Genomic DNA, 14,872 nt, shown 5'->3' on the forward strand with positions numbered 1-14,872 from the left:
GATTTTGCTGGGGAGGATTTTGTTTGTGGATTTTGCTGGGGAGGATTTTGTTGGTGGATTTGGTTGGTGGGTTTTGTTTTTGGATTTTGTTGGTGGATTTTGTTTGGTGGATTTTGTTGGTGGATTTTGCTGGGGAGGATTTTGTTTGGGGATTTTGTTTGGGGATTTTGTTTGGGGATTTTGTTGGTGGATTTTGCTGGGGAGGATTTTGTTTGGGGATTTTGTTTGTGGATTTTATTTGTGGATTTTTTTGGTGGATTTGGTTCGTGGATTTGGTTGGTGGATTTGGTTGGTGGATTTGGTTGGTGGATTTTGCTGGGGAGGATTTTGTTTGTGGATTTTGTTGGTGGATTTTGTTTTTGGATTTGTTGGTGGATTTTGTTGGTGGATTTTGTTGGTGGATTTTGTTGGGTGATTTTGTTTTTGGATTTTGTTTTTGCATTTTGTTTGTGGATTTTTTTGGTGGATTTTGTTGGTGGATTTTGTTGGTGGATTTTGTTGGTGGATTTTGTTGGTGGATTTTGTTTTTGGATTTTGTTGGTGGATTTTGTTGGTGGATTTTGCTGGGGAGGATTTGGTTTGTGGATTTTGTTTGTGGATTTTGCTGGGGAGGATTTGGTTTGTGGATTTTGTTTGTGGATTTTGTTTTTGGATTTTGTTTGTGGATTTTGTTGGTGGATTTTGTTGGTGGATTTGGTTGGTGGATTTGGTTTGTGGATTTGGTTGGTGGATTTTGCTGGGGAGGATTTTGTTTGTGGATTTTGTTTGTGGATTTTGCTGGGGAGGATTTGGTTGGTGGATTTTGTTTTTGGATTTTGTTAGTGGATTTTGCTGGGGAGGATTTTGTTTGTGGATTTTGTTTGGGGATTTTGTTTGTGGATTTTGTTTGGATTTTGTTGGTGGATTTTGTTGTTGGATTTTGTTTTTGGATTTTGTTGGTGGATTTTGCTGGGGAGGATTTTGTTTGGGGATTTTGTTTGTGGATTTGGTTTGTGGATTTGGTTTGTGGATTTGGTTTGTGGATTTGGTTGGTGGATTTTGTTGGTGGATTTTGCTGGGGAGGATTTTGTTTGTGGATTTTGCTGGGGAGGATTTTGTTGGTGGATTTGGTTGGTGGGTTTTGTTTTTGGATTTTGTTGGTGGATTTTGTTGGTGGATTTTGTTTTTGGATTTTGTTTTTGGATTTTGTTGGTGGATTTGGTTGGTGGATTTGGTTGGGGAGGATTTTGTTTGTGGATTTTGTTTGTGGATTTTGTTTGTGGATTTTGTTTGTGGATTTTGTTTGTGGATTTTGCTGGGGAGGATTTTGTTGGTGGATTTTGTTGGTGGATTTTGTTGGGGAGGATTTGGTTTGGGGATTTTGTTTGTGGATTTTGTTTGGGGATTTTGTTGGTGGATTTGGTTTGTGGATTTTGTTTTTGGATTTTGTTTTTGGATTTTGTTGGTGGATTTTGTTGGTGGATTTTGTTGGTGGATTTGGTTGGGTGGTTTTGTTTTTGGATTTTGTTGGTGGATTTTGTTGGTGGATTTTGTTGGTGGATTTTGTTTTTGGATTTTGTTGGTGGATTTTGTTGGTGGATTTTGTTGGTGGATTTTGTTGGTGGATTTTGTTGGTGGATTTTGCTGGGGAGGATTTGGTTTGTGAATTTTGTTTTTGGATTTTGTTTTTGGATTTTGTTTTTGGATTTTGTTTTTGGATATTGTTGGTGGATTTTGTTGGTGGATTTTGCTGGGGAGGATTTTGTTTGTGGATTTGGTTTGTGGATTTGGTTTGTGGATTTGGTTGTTGGATTTTGCTGGGGAGGATTTTGTTTGTGGATTTTGTTGGTGGATTTTGTTGGTGGATTTTGTTGGGGAGGATTTGGTTTGGGGATTTTGTTTGTGGATTTTGTTTGGGGATTTTGTTTGTGGATTTGGTTTGTGGGTTTGGTTGGTGGATTTTGTTGGTGGATTTTGTTGGTGGATTTTGCTGGGGATGATTTTGTTTGTGGATTTTGTTGGTGGATTTTGTTTTTGGATTTTGTTGGTGGATTTTGTTGGTGGATTTTGTTGGTGGATTTTGTTGGTGGATTTTGTTTTTGGATTTTGTTGGTGGATTTTGTTGGTGGATTTTGCTGGTGAGGATTTGGTTTGTGGATTTTGTTTTGGGATTTTGTTTGTGGATTTTGTTTTTGGATTTTGTTTTTGGATATTGTTGGTGGATTTTGTTGGTGGATTTTGCTGGGGAGGATTTTGTTTGTGGATTTGGTTTGTGGATTTGGTTTGTGGATTTGGTTGGTGGATTTTGCTGGTGGATTTTGCTGGGGAGGATTTTGTTTGTGGATTTTGTTTGTGGATTTTGCTGGGGAGGATTTTGTTGGTGGATTTGGTTGGTGATTGTTGTTTGTGGATTTTGTTGGTGGATTTTGTTGGTGGATTTTGTTTTTGGATTTTTTTAGTGGATTTTGCTGGGGAGGATTTTGTTTGTGGATTTTGTTTGTGGATTTTGTTTGTGGATTTGGTTGGTGGATTTTGTTTTTGGATTTTGTTGGTGGATTTTGTTGGTGGATTTTGTTTTTGGATTTTGTTGGTGGATTTTGTTGTTGGATTTTGTTGGTGGATTTTGTTGTTGGATTTTGTTGGTGGATTTTGCTGGGGAGGATTTTGTTTGTGGATTTTGTTGGTGGATTTGGTTGGTGGATTTGGTTGGGGAGGATTTTCTTTGTGGATTTTGTTTGTGGATTTTGTTTGTGGATTTTGTTTGTGGATTTTGTTTGTGGATTTTGCTGGGGAGGATTTTGTTTGTGGATTTTGTTGGTGGATTTTGTTGGGGAGGATTTTGTTTGGGGATTTTGTTTGTGGATTTTGTTTGGGGATTTTGTTGGTGGATTTGGTTTGTGGATTTGGTTTGTGGGTTTGGTTGGTGGATTTCGTTGGTGGATTTTGTTTGTGGATTTTGCTGGGGAGGATTTTGTTTGTGGATTTTGTTTGTGGATTTTGTTTTTGGATTTTGTTTTTGGATTTTGTTGGTGGATTTTGTTGGTGGATTTTGTTGGTGGATTTGGTTGGGTGATTTTGTTTTTGGATTTTGTTGGTGGATTTTGTTGGTGGATTTTGTTGGTGGATTTTGTTGGTGGATTTTGTTGGTGGATTTTGCTGGGGAGGATTTGGTTTGTGAATTTTGTTTTGGGATTTTGTTTGTGGATTTTGTTTTTGGATATTGTTGGTGGATTTTGTTGGTGGATTTTGCTGAGGAGGATTTGGTTTGTGGATTTGGTTTGTGGATTTGGTTTGTGGATTTGGTTGTTGGATTTTGCTGGGGAGGATTTTGTTTGTGGATTTTGTTGGTGGATTTTGTTGGTGGATTTTGTTGGTGGATTTTGTTGGGGAGGATTTTGTTTGGGGATTTTGTTTGTGGATTTTGTTTGGGGATTTTCTTGGTGGATTTGGTTTGTGGGTTTGGTTGGTGGATTTTGTTGGTGGATTTTGTTGGTGGATTTTGCTGGGGATGATTTTGTTTGTGGATTTTGTTGGTGGATTTTGTTTTTGGATTTTGTTGGTGGATTTTGTTGGTGGATTTTGTTGGTGGATTTTGTTGGTGGATTTTGTTTTTGGATTTTGTTGGTGGATTTTGTTGGTGGATTTTGCTGGTGAGGATTTGGTTTGTGGATTTTGTTTTGGGATTTTGTTTGTGGATTTTGTTTTTGGATTTTGTTTTTGGATATTGTTGGTGGATTTTGTTGGTGGATTTTGCTGGGGAGGATTTTGTTTGTGGATTTGGTTTGTGGATTTGGTTTGTGGATTTGGTTGGTGGATTTTGCTGGTGGATTTTGCTGGGGAGGATTTTGTTTGTGGATTTTGTTTGTGGATTTTGCTGGGGAGGATTTTGTTGGTGGATTTGGTTGGTGATTGTTGTTTGTTGATTTTGTTGGTGGATTTTGTTGGTGGATTTTGTTTTTGGATTTTTTTTGTGGATTTTGCTGGGGAGGATTTGGTTTGTGGATTTTGTTTGTGGATTTTGTTTGTGGATTTGGTTGGTGGATTTTGTTTTTGGATTTTGTTGGTGGATTTTGTTGGTGGATTTTGTTTTTGGATTTTGTTGGTGGATTTTGTTGGTGGATTTTGTTGGTGGATTTTGTTTTTGGATTTTGTTGGTGGATTTTGTTGGTGGATTTTGTTTGTGGATTTGGTTGGTGGATTTGGTTGGTGGATTTTGTTTTTGGATTTTGTTTTTGGATTTGTTGGTGGATTTTGTTGGTGGATTTTGCTGGGGAGGATTTTGTTTGGTGATTTTGTTTGTGGATTTGGTTTGTGGATTTGGTTTGTGGATTTTGTTGGTGGATGTTGTTGGTGGATTTTGCTGGGGAGGATTTTGTTTGTGAATTTTGTTTGTGGAGTTGTTTTGTGGATTTGGTTTGTGGATTTGGTTTGTGGATTTGGTTTGGGGATTTTGTTTGTGGATTTTGTTGGTGGATTTTGTTTTTGGATTTTGCTGGGGAGGATTTTGTTTGTGGATTTGGTTTGTGGATTTGGTTTGTGGATTTGGTTTGTGGATTTGGTTGGTGGAAATATTTATTTAAATTTTTTTTCTTTTTTTTTTCTTTATATTTTAATTTAAAAAAATATATGTATTTATATTTTTTATTTTTATTTTTTTTGTGGGGGGAATGGATCAGCTTAATATTGCAGATAGATTGTATCTTCTATCAATGTAATTGTCTGCATCACTTCCAATCCCCCATGTCTTTTTTTATTTTTTATATATATATTCCCCTTTATTACTTCTCAACCCCACCATCCTTTCCCCACCCGGAGCAAACTAGTGAACAACAACGCCCAGGCCTCTACTTCCGGTCTATACTTACTATCCACACCTTATGGACAGAGCCAACCTTACAACAATTCTATATATATATATATATATATATTTATTTATTTTTTTGCTCCTGAACTTCTTCTACTCTCAACCTCTCCGATCATTTTCATGATGTCCATCCGGTTTGCTTCTAAATGCCATATCTTTCTAACTGTGCTCCTTCCCAAAAGCTCCCAACATACAACCTATATACTTATTATGGACACAGTATGCCCACATCATTAGCTATCTTTGCCATTATTTGTTGTTATTTGTTATTAGTCCCATCCTTCAACTCTATTCAATACCTCCCATCTATCTCTTAACACCATCCATATAGGATTTCTATTTGCCATATATATTTCAACCGTACTGTGATGTTTTACAAAAGTTCTGAACCTTTCTATTCTCATTGCTTCTACAGATTGTGAATTAAAAATAAACATTTTTGCTAAAAGTATTATTATATTATTGATTGATTGACTATGACTTTTCAGATATTCCAGTAATGCTATCTGCAAGGTTAGTTCCAGGTAAATATTGCAATCCTTTAGCCATTCCTGGACCTGTGTCCAAAAACAAGCTACAAATGGACAGAACCAAAACAAATGATCTAATGATTCTATCTCTTCACAGCAAAATCTGCAGAGCTGGGAAGATTGTATCCCCCATATAAATAACATTCTATTGGTAGCAAGAATTTTATATAATAATTTAAATTGAAAGATTCTAATTTTTGAATCCGGTGTCGTTTTGCGTGTCAGTTCATAAACACTATGCCATGGGATCGGTACGTCAAAGATCTCTTCCCAACTATTTTGCAATCTATATGGGACGGCTGTCAATCCTTTGGTCCTTAAGTGAAACTGATATACTTTTTTATTTATCACAGTTTTCCTTAACCAATTATGTTATTTAATGCAAGGCCGACAGACAAGTTCCTTACTTTCTCCCCCTTCAACTTTCCTCTTCCGCTTTTGCGGTAAGGCTGCAATTATTTGGTTGTAATTTTGGGTAGAGCAGACATTTCCATATGTTTTTGTTAGCTGCATGTGCGACATAACTCCACCAGTCCTACCGATGATATAATTTACGAAGATTATACCTTTTTTAAACATTCTGTCAAAAAATAAAGGTTTTTTGTCAATTAGTATATTTGAATTTAACCACAATATTTGTTGCATTATTTGTTCTGTCGTTTCTGGAGGATTAAATTGAAATTGCAACCAACTTTCTATGGCTTGTTTTAGAAATAGTGACATTTGGGAGGTTATTTCCTTTTCAAATAACTGAAAGTGAGAGGTTGTAATCTGAATAAAGGGAAAAAGGCCTTTCTTGAACAGTGGGTGAGACAATCTTACTAATTTGCTTGAGAACCAGTTCGGATTTAAGTATAACTTTTGGATGACTGAAGATTTTAGTGATAGGTCTAATGCTTTAATATTTAATAATTTCTGTCCTCCGAATTCATATTCATTATATAAATATGCTCTTTTAATTTTGTCTGGCTTGCCGTTCCAAATAAAATTGAATATTTTTTTCTCATATAATTTAAAAAACTGTTTGGTGGATTTTGTTGGTGGATTTTGCTGGGGAGGATTTTGTTTGTGGATTTTGTTTGTGGATTTTGCTGGGGAGGATTTTGTTGGTGGATTTGGTTGGTGGGTTTTGTTTGTGGATTTAGTTGGTGGATTTGGTTGGTGGATTTTGTTTTTGGATTTTGTTTTTGGATTTTGTTGGTGGATTTTGTTGGTGGATTTTGTTTTTGGATTTTGTTAGTGGATTTTGCTGGGGAGGATTTGGTTTGTGGATTTTGTTTGTGGATTTTGTTTGTGGATTTTGTTGGTGGATTTTGTTTTTGGATTTTGTTTTTGGATTTTGTTGGTGGATTTTGTTGGTGGATTTTGTTGGTGGATTTGGTTGGTGGATTTTCTTTTTGGATTTTGTTTTTGGATTTTGTTGGTGGATTTTGTTGGTGGATTTTGTTTGTGGATTTGGTTGGTGGATTTGGTTGGTGGATTTTGTTTTTGGATTTTGTTTTTGGATTTTGCTGGGGAGGATTTTGTTGGTGGATTTTGCTGGGGAGGATTTTGTTTGGGTATTTGGTTTGTGGATTTGGTTGGTGGATTTGGTTTGTGGATTTTGTTGGTGGATTTTGTTGGTGGATTTTGCTGGGGAGGATTTTGTTTGTGGATTTGGTTTGTGGATTTGGTTTGTGGATTTGGTTTGTGAATTTGGTTGGTGGATTTTGTTGGTGGATTTTGTTTGGATTTTGCTGGGGAGGATTTTGTTTGTGGATTTTGTTTGTGGATTTTGCTGGGGAGGATTTTGTTGGTGGATTTGGTTGGTGGGTTTTGTTTGTGGATTTAGTTGGTGGATTTGGTTGGTGGATTTTGTTGGTGGATTTTGTTTTTGGATTTTGTTGGTGGATTTTGTTGGTGGATTTTGTTTTTGGATTTTGTTAGTGGATTTTGCTGTTGAGGATTTTGTTTGTGGATTTTGTTTGTGGATTTTGTTTGTGGATTTTGTTTGTGGATTTTGTTGGTGGATTTTGTTGGTGGATTTGGTTTGTGGATTTGGTTGGTGGATTTTGTTGGTGGATTTTGTTTTTGGATTTTGTTGGTGGATTTTGTTGGTGGATTTTATTGGTGGATTTTGTTTTTGGATTTTGTTTTTGGATTTTGTTGGTGGATTTTGTTGAGGAGGATTTGGTTTGGGGATTTTGTTTGTGGATTTTGTTTGTGGATTTTGCTGGGGAGGATTATGTTGGTGGATTTGGTTGGTGGATTTTGTTTGTGGATTTAGTTGGTGGATTTGGTTGGTGAATTTTGTTTTTGGATTTTGTTGGTGGATTTTGTTGGTGGATTTTGTTGGTGGATTTGGTTGGTAGATTTTGTTTTTGGATTTTGTTTTTGGATTTTGTTGGTGGATTTTGTTGGTGGATTTTGTTGGTGGATTTTGTTTTTGGATTTTGTTTGTGGATTTTGTTGGTGGATTTTGCTGGGGAGGATTTGGTTTGGGGATTTGGTTTGTGGATTTTGTTTGGGGATTTTGTTGGTGGATTTGGTTTGGGGATTTTGTTGGTGGATTTGGTTTGTGGATTTGGTTTGTGGATTTGTTTGGTGGATTTTGTTGGTGGATTTTGTTTGTGGATTTTGCTGGGGAGGATTTTGTTTGTGGATTTTGTTGGTGGATTTTTCTGGGGAGGATTTTGTTTGTGGATTTTGTTTGTGGATTTTGTTTGTGGATTTTGTTAGTGGATTTTTTTGGTAAATTTTGTTGGTGGATTTTGCTGGGGAGGATTTTGTTTGTGGATTTTGTTGGTGGATTTTGTTGGTGGATTTTGTTTTTGGATTTTGTTGGTGGATTTTGTTGGTGGATTTTGTTGGTGGATTTTGTTTTTGGATTTTGTTGGTGGATTTTGTTTTTGGATGTTGTTGGTGGATTTCGTTGGTGGATTTTTATTCTGAGGGATTGAGGAGGTTTTCTGTGTTTATTAACTCTACAGCATCCCCAACTATACTATAACTATACTACAACTAAATCCCCAACTATACCACAACTAAATCCCCAACTTTACTATAACTACATTCCCAACTATACTATAACTACATCCCCAGCTATACTATAACTATACTATAACTACATCCCCAACTATACTATAACTACATCACCAACTATACTATAACTACATCCCTATCTATACTATGACTACATCCGCATCTATATTATAACTATACTATAACTACATCCCAAACTATACTATAACTATACAATAACTACATCCCCATCTATACTAGAACTATACAATAACTACATCCCAAACTATACTATAACTATACAATAACTACATCCCCATCTATACTACAACTATACTATAACTACATCGCCAACTATACTATAACTATACTATAACTACATCCCAAAATATACTATAACTATACTATAACTACACTATAAATACATCCCCAACTATACAATAACTACATCACCAACTATACTATAACTACACTATAACTACATCACCAACTATACTATAACTACATCCCCAGATATACTATAACTATACTATAACTACACTAAAAATACATCCCCAACTATACAATAACTACATCACCAACTATACTATAACTATACTATAACTACATCCCCAACTATACTATAACTATACAATAACTACATCCCCATCTATACTAGAACTATACAATAACTACATCCCAAACTATACCATAACTATACAATAACTACATCCCCATCTATACTATAACAATACTCTAACTACATCCCCTACTATACAATAACTACGTCCCCAACTATACTATAACTATACTATAACTACATCCCCTACTATACTATAACTATACTATAACTACATCCCCAACTATACTATAACTATACTATAACTACATCCCCAACTATACTATAACAATACTATAACTACATCCCCTACTATACTATAACTATACTATAACTACATCCCCAACTATACTATAACTATACTATAACTACATCCCCAACTATACAATAACTACATCCCCAACTATACTAGAACTATAAAATAACTACATCCCCAACTATACTATAACTATACTATAACTATACTATAACTACATCCCCAACTATACTATAACTATACTATAACTACATCCCCAACTATACTATAACTATACTATAACTACATCCCCATCTATACTATAACTATACTATAACTATACTATAACTACATCCCCAACTATACTATAACTATACTATAACTATATCCCCTACTATACTATAACTATACTATAACTACATCCCCTACTATACTATAACTATACTATAACTACATCCCCAACTATACTATAACTACACTATATCTACACCCCCTACTATACTATAACTATACTATAACTACATCCCCTACTATACAATAACTACATCCCCTACTATACTATAACTATACTATAACTACATCCCCAACTATACTATAACTATACTATAACTACATCCCCTACTATACTATAACTATACTATAACTACATCCCCATCTATACTATAACTATACTATAACTACATCCCCTACTATACAATAACTACATCCCCAATTATACTATAACTATACTATAACTACATCCCCATCTATACTATAACTATACTATAACTATACTATAACTACATCCCCAACTGTACTATAACTATACTATAACTATATCCCCTACTATACTATAACTATACTATAACTACATCCCCTACTATACTATAACTATACTATAACTACATCCCCTACTATACTATAACTACATCTCCTACTATACTATAACTATACTATAACTACATCCCCTACTATACTATAACTATACAATAACTACATCCCCAACTATACTATAACTATACAATAACTACATCCCCTACTATACTATAACTATACTATAACTACATCCCCTACTATACTATACTATAACTACATCTCCTACTATACTATAACTATACTATAACTACATCCCCTACTATACTATAACTATACTATAACTATATCCCCTACTATACTATAACTATACTATAACTACATCCCCATCTATACTATAACTATACTATAACTACATCCCCAACTATACTATAACTATACTACAACTATATCCCCTACTATACTATAACTATACTATAACTACATCCCCAACTATACTATAACTATACTATAACTACATCCCCATCTATACTATAACTATACTATAACTACATCCCCAACTATACTATAACTATACTATAACTATATCCCCTACTATACTATAACTATACTATAACTACATCCCCAGCTATACTATAACTATACTATAACTACATCCCCATCTATACTATAACTTTACTATAACTGTACTATAACTACATCCCCAACTATACTATAACTATACTATAACTACATCCCCATCTATACTATAACTATACTATAACTACATCCCCAACTATACTATAACTATACTATAACTACATCCCCATCTATACTATAACTATACTATAACTACATCCCCATCTATACTATAACTATACTATAACTATACTATAACTACATCCCCTACTATACTATAACTATACTATAACTACATCCCCTACTATACTATAACTACATCCCCAACTATACTATAACTATACTATAACTACATCCCCATCTATACTATAACTATACTATAACTGTACTATAACTACATCCCCAACTATACTATAACTATACTATAACTACATCCCCATCTATACTATAACTATACTATAACTATACTATAACTACATCCCCTACTATACTATAACTATACTATGACTACATCCCCTACTATACTATAACTATACTATAACTACGTCCCCCACTATACTATAACTATACAATAACTACATCCCCTACTATACTATAACTATACCATAACTACATCCCCAACTATACTATAACTATACCATAACTACATCCCCAACTATACTATAACTATACTATAACTACATCCCCAACTATACTATAACTATACAATAACTACATCCCCTACTATACTATAACTATACTATAACTATACTATAACTACATCCCCTACTATACTATAACTATACTATAACTATATCCCCTACTATACTATAACTATACTATAACTACATCCCCTACTATACTATAACTATACTATAACTACATCCCCTACTATACTATAACTATGCTATAACTACATCCATTACTATACTATAACTACATCCCCTACTATACTATAACTATACTATAACTACATCCCCAACTATACTATAACTATACAATAACTTCATCCCCAACTATACTATAATTATACTATAACTACATCCCCAACTATACTATAACTACATCCCCAACTATACTATAACTATACTATAACTACACCCCCTACTATACTATAACTATACTATAACTACATCCCCAACTATACTATAACTATACAATAACTACATCCCCTACTATACTATAACTATACTATAACTACACCCCCTACTATACTATAGCTATACTATAACTACATCCCCAACTATACTATAACTATACTATAACTACATCCCCAACTATACTATAACTATACTATAACTACATCCCCAACTATACTATAACTATACTATAACTACATCCCCAACTATACTATAACTATACTATAACTACACCCCCTACTATACTATAACTATACTATAACTACATCCCCAACTATACTATAACTATACTATAACTACATCCCCTACTATACTATAACTATACTATAACTACATCCCCTACTATACTATAACTATACTATAACTACATCCCCAACTATACTATAACTATACTATAACTACATCCCCTACTATACTATAACTATACTATAACTACATCCCCTACTATACTATAACTATACTATAACTACATCCCCATCTATACTATAACTATACTATAACTACACCCCCTAATATACTATAACTATACTATAACTACATCCCCAACTATACTATAACTATACTATAACTACACCCCCTACTATACTATAACTATACTATAACTACATCCCATACAATACTATAACTATACTATAACTACATCCCCAACTATACTATAACTATACTATAACTACATCCCCAACTATACTATAACTATACTATAACTACACCCCCTACTATACTAGAACTATACTATAACTACAATCCCAACTATACTATAACTATACTATAACTACATCCCCTACTATACTATAACTATACTATAACTACATCCCCAACTATACTATAACTATACTATAACTACATCCCCAACTATACTATAACTATACTATAACTACACCCCCTACTATACTAGAACTATACTATAACTACATCCCCAACTATACTATAACTATACTATAACTACATCCCCAACTATACTATAACTATACTATAACTACACCCCCTACTATACTAGAACTATACTATAACTACATCCCCTACTATACTATAACTATACTATAACTACACCCCCTACTATACTAGAACTATACTATAACTACATCCCCAGATATACTATAACTATACTATAACTACATCCCCAACTATACTATAACTATACTATAACTACATCCCCTACTATACTATAACTATACTATAACTATACTATAACTATACTATAACTACATCCCCTACTATACTATAACTACAATCTGTTGATGCTTCTAATAAGGGCGTAATATATTTTTAGCAGCCGGCTGACTGGAGGCCATTTCAGAACACTGAGCTTCTCTGTCTGTCTCCACGGCAGTTTAAGAAAGACAGTTTATAATCAATTCACTCCAGCTACAGTTAACCGTTTTACTAGGTGATGTTCATCCCCGCGGGGACAGACAGACCAACACGACACAGACAGAGAAGATGAGGCAGAACAAGAGAAAAATCCCAATTAAAAGACTTGGCAGTGACTCAACAAGAGGGTATTATGTCAAAGCTTCTCCATAGCCCCGTCGAAATAGTACTATCATTCAGTTCAGGGTCCTGCGTCCCCCAATGGCACCCTATTCTCTATATAGGGCACTACTTTGAACAAGAGCCCTATGGGCCCTGGCCAGAAGTAGTGCAGTAAAAGTAGTGCACTAGATAGGACATAGGGTACCATTTGGGACATAGCCAGAGAATGCTATTAGCATGTCGATGCACGAGGCCTAAAGAAGGGAGCGAGACGATGTGTCTAACACACAGCTGGGATCTCAGTGTATGAAAGAAATACCCCCCCCCTTCCCAGTTTCTCCACATCTGTCTGGCTAATTATTTTGGGTTCTCCCCACCCCGAATGAAAGATGCCCCCAGCACAGCAGGGACACTGTTCTCCTCTCCTCTTCCACCGCTCTCCCACCCTCCTCTTGTTTTTCAACTTATCCTTCGCTCTTTCCAGGGAAAATAGGGGTCCTCTCTCTCTCTCTCTCTCTCTCTCTCTCTCTCTCTCTCTCTCCTCTCTCTCTCTCTCTCTCTCTCTCTGTCTCTCTCTCTCTCTCTCTCTCTATCTCTCTGTCTCTCTCTCTCTCTCTCTCTCTCTCTCTCACTCTCTCTGTCGCTCTCTCTGTCTCTCTCTCTTTCTCAATTCAATTCAATTCAATTTAAGGGCTTTATTGGCATGGGAAACGTGTGTTAACATTGCCAAAGCAAGTGAAGTAGATAGTAAACAAAAGTGAAATAAACAATAAATATTAACAGTAAACATTACACTCAGAAGTTTCAAAAGAATAAAGACATTTCAAATGTCATATTATGTATATATACAGTGTTGTAACAATGTGCAAATAGGAAACAAGTACAAATGGGAAAATAAATAAACATAAATATGGGTTGTATTTACAATGGTGTTTGTTCTTCACTGGTTGCCCTTTTCTTGTGGCAACAGGTCACAAATCTTGCAGTTGTGATGGCACACTGTGGTTTTTCACCCAGTAGATAAGGGAGTTTATCAAAATTGGGTTTGTTTTCTAATTCTTTGTGGATCGCTGTAATCTGAGGGAAATATGTGTCTCTAATATGGTCATACATTTGGCAGGAGGTTAGGAAGTGCAGCTCAGTTTCCACCTCATTTTGTGGGCAGTGTGCACATAGCCTGTCTTCTCTTGAGAGCCAGGTCTGCCTACGGCGGCCTTTCTCAATAGCAAGGCTATGCTCACTGAGTCTGTACATAGTCAAAGCTTTCCTTAAGTTTGGGTCAGTCACAGTGGTCAGGTATTCTGCCACTGTGTACTCTCTGTTTAGGGCCAAATAGCATTCTAGTTTGCTCTGTTTTTTTGTTTGTTCTTTCCAATGTGTCAAGTAATTCTCTTTTTGTTTTCTCATGATTTGGTTGGGTCTAATTGTGTTGTTGTTGTTGTTGTTGTTGTCCTGGGGCTGTGTGGGGTCTGTTTGTGTTTGTGAACAGAGGCCCAGGACAAGCTTACTTAGGGGACTCTTCTCCAAGTTCATCTCTCTGTAGGTGATGGCTTTGTTATGGAAGGTTTGGGAATCGCTTCCTTTTAAGTGGTTATAGAATTTAACGGCTCTTTTCTGGATTTTGATAATTAGCGGGTATTGGCCTAATTCTGCTCTGCATGCATT

The sequence above is a fragment of the Coregonus clupeaformis genome, unplaced genomic scaffold (assembly GCF_020615455.1).
Source record: "Coregonus clupeaformis isolate EN_2021a unplaced genomic scaffold, ASM2061545v1 scaf0008, whole genome shotgun sequence".
In the NCBI taxonomy this organism is placed as follows: Eukaryota; Metazoa; Chordata; class Actinopteri; order Salmoniformes; family Salmonidae; genus Coregonus; species Coregonus clupeaformis.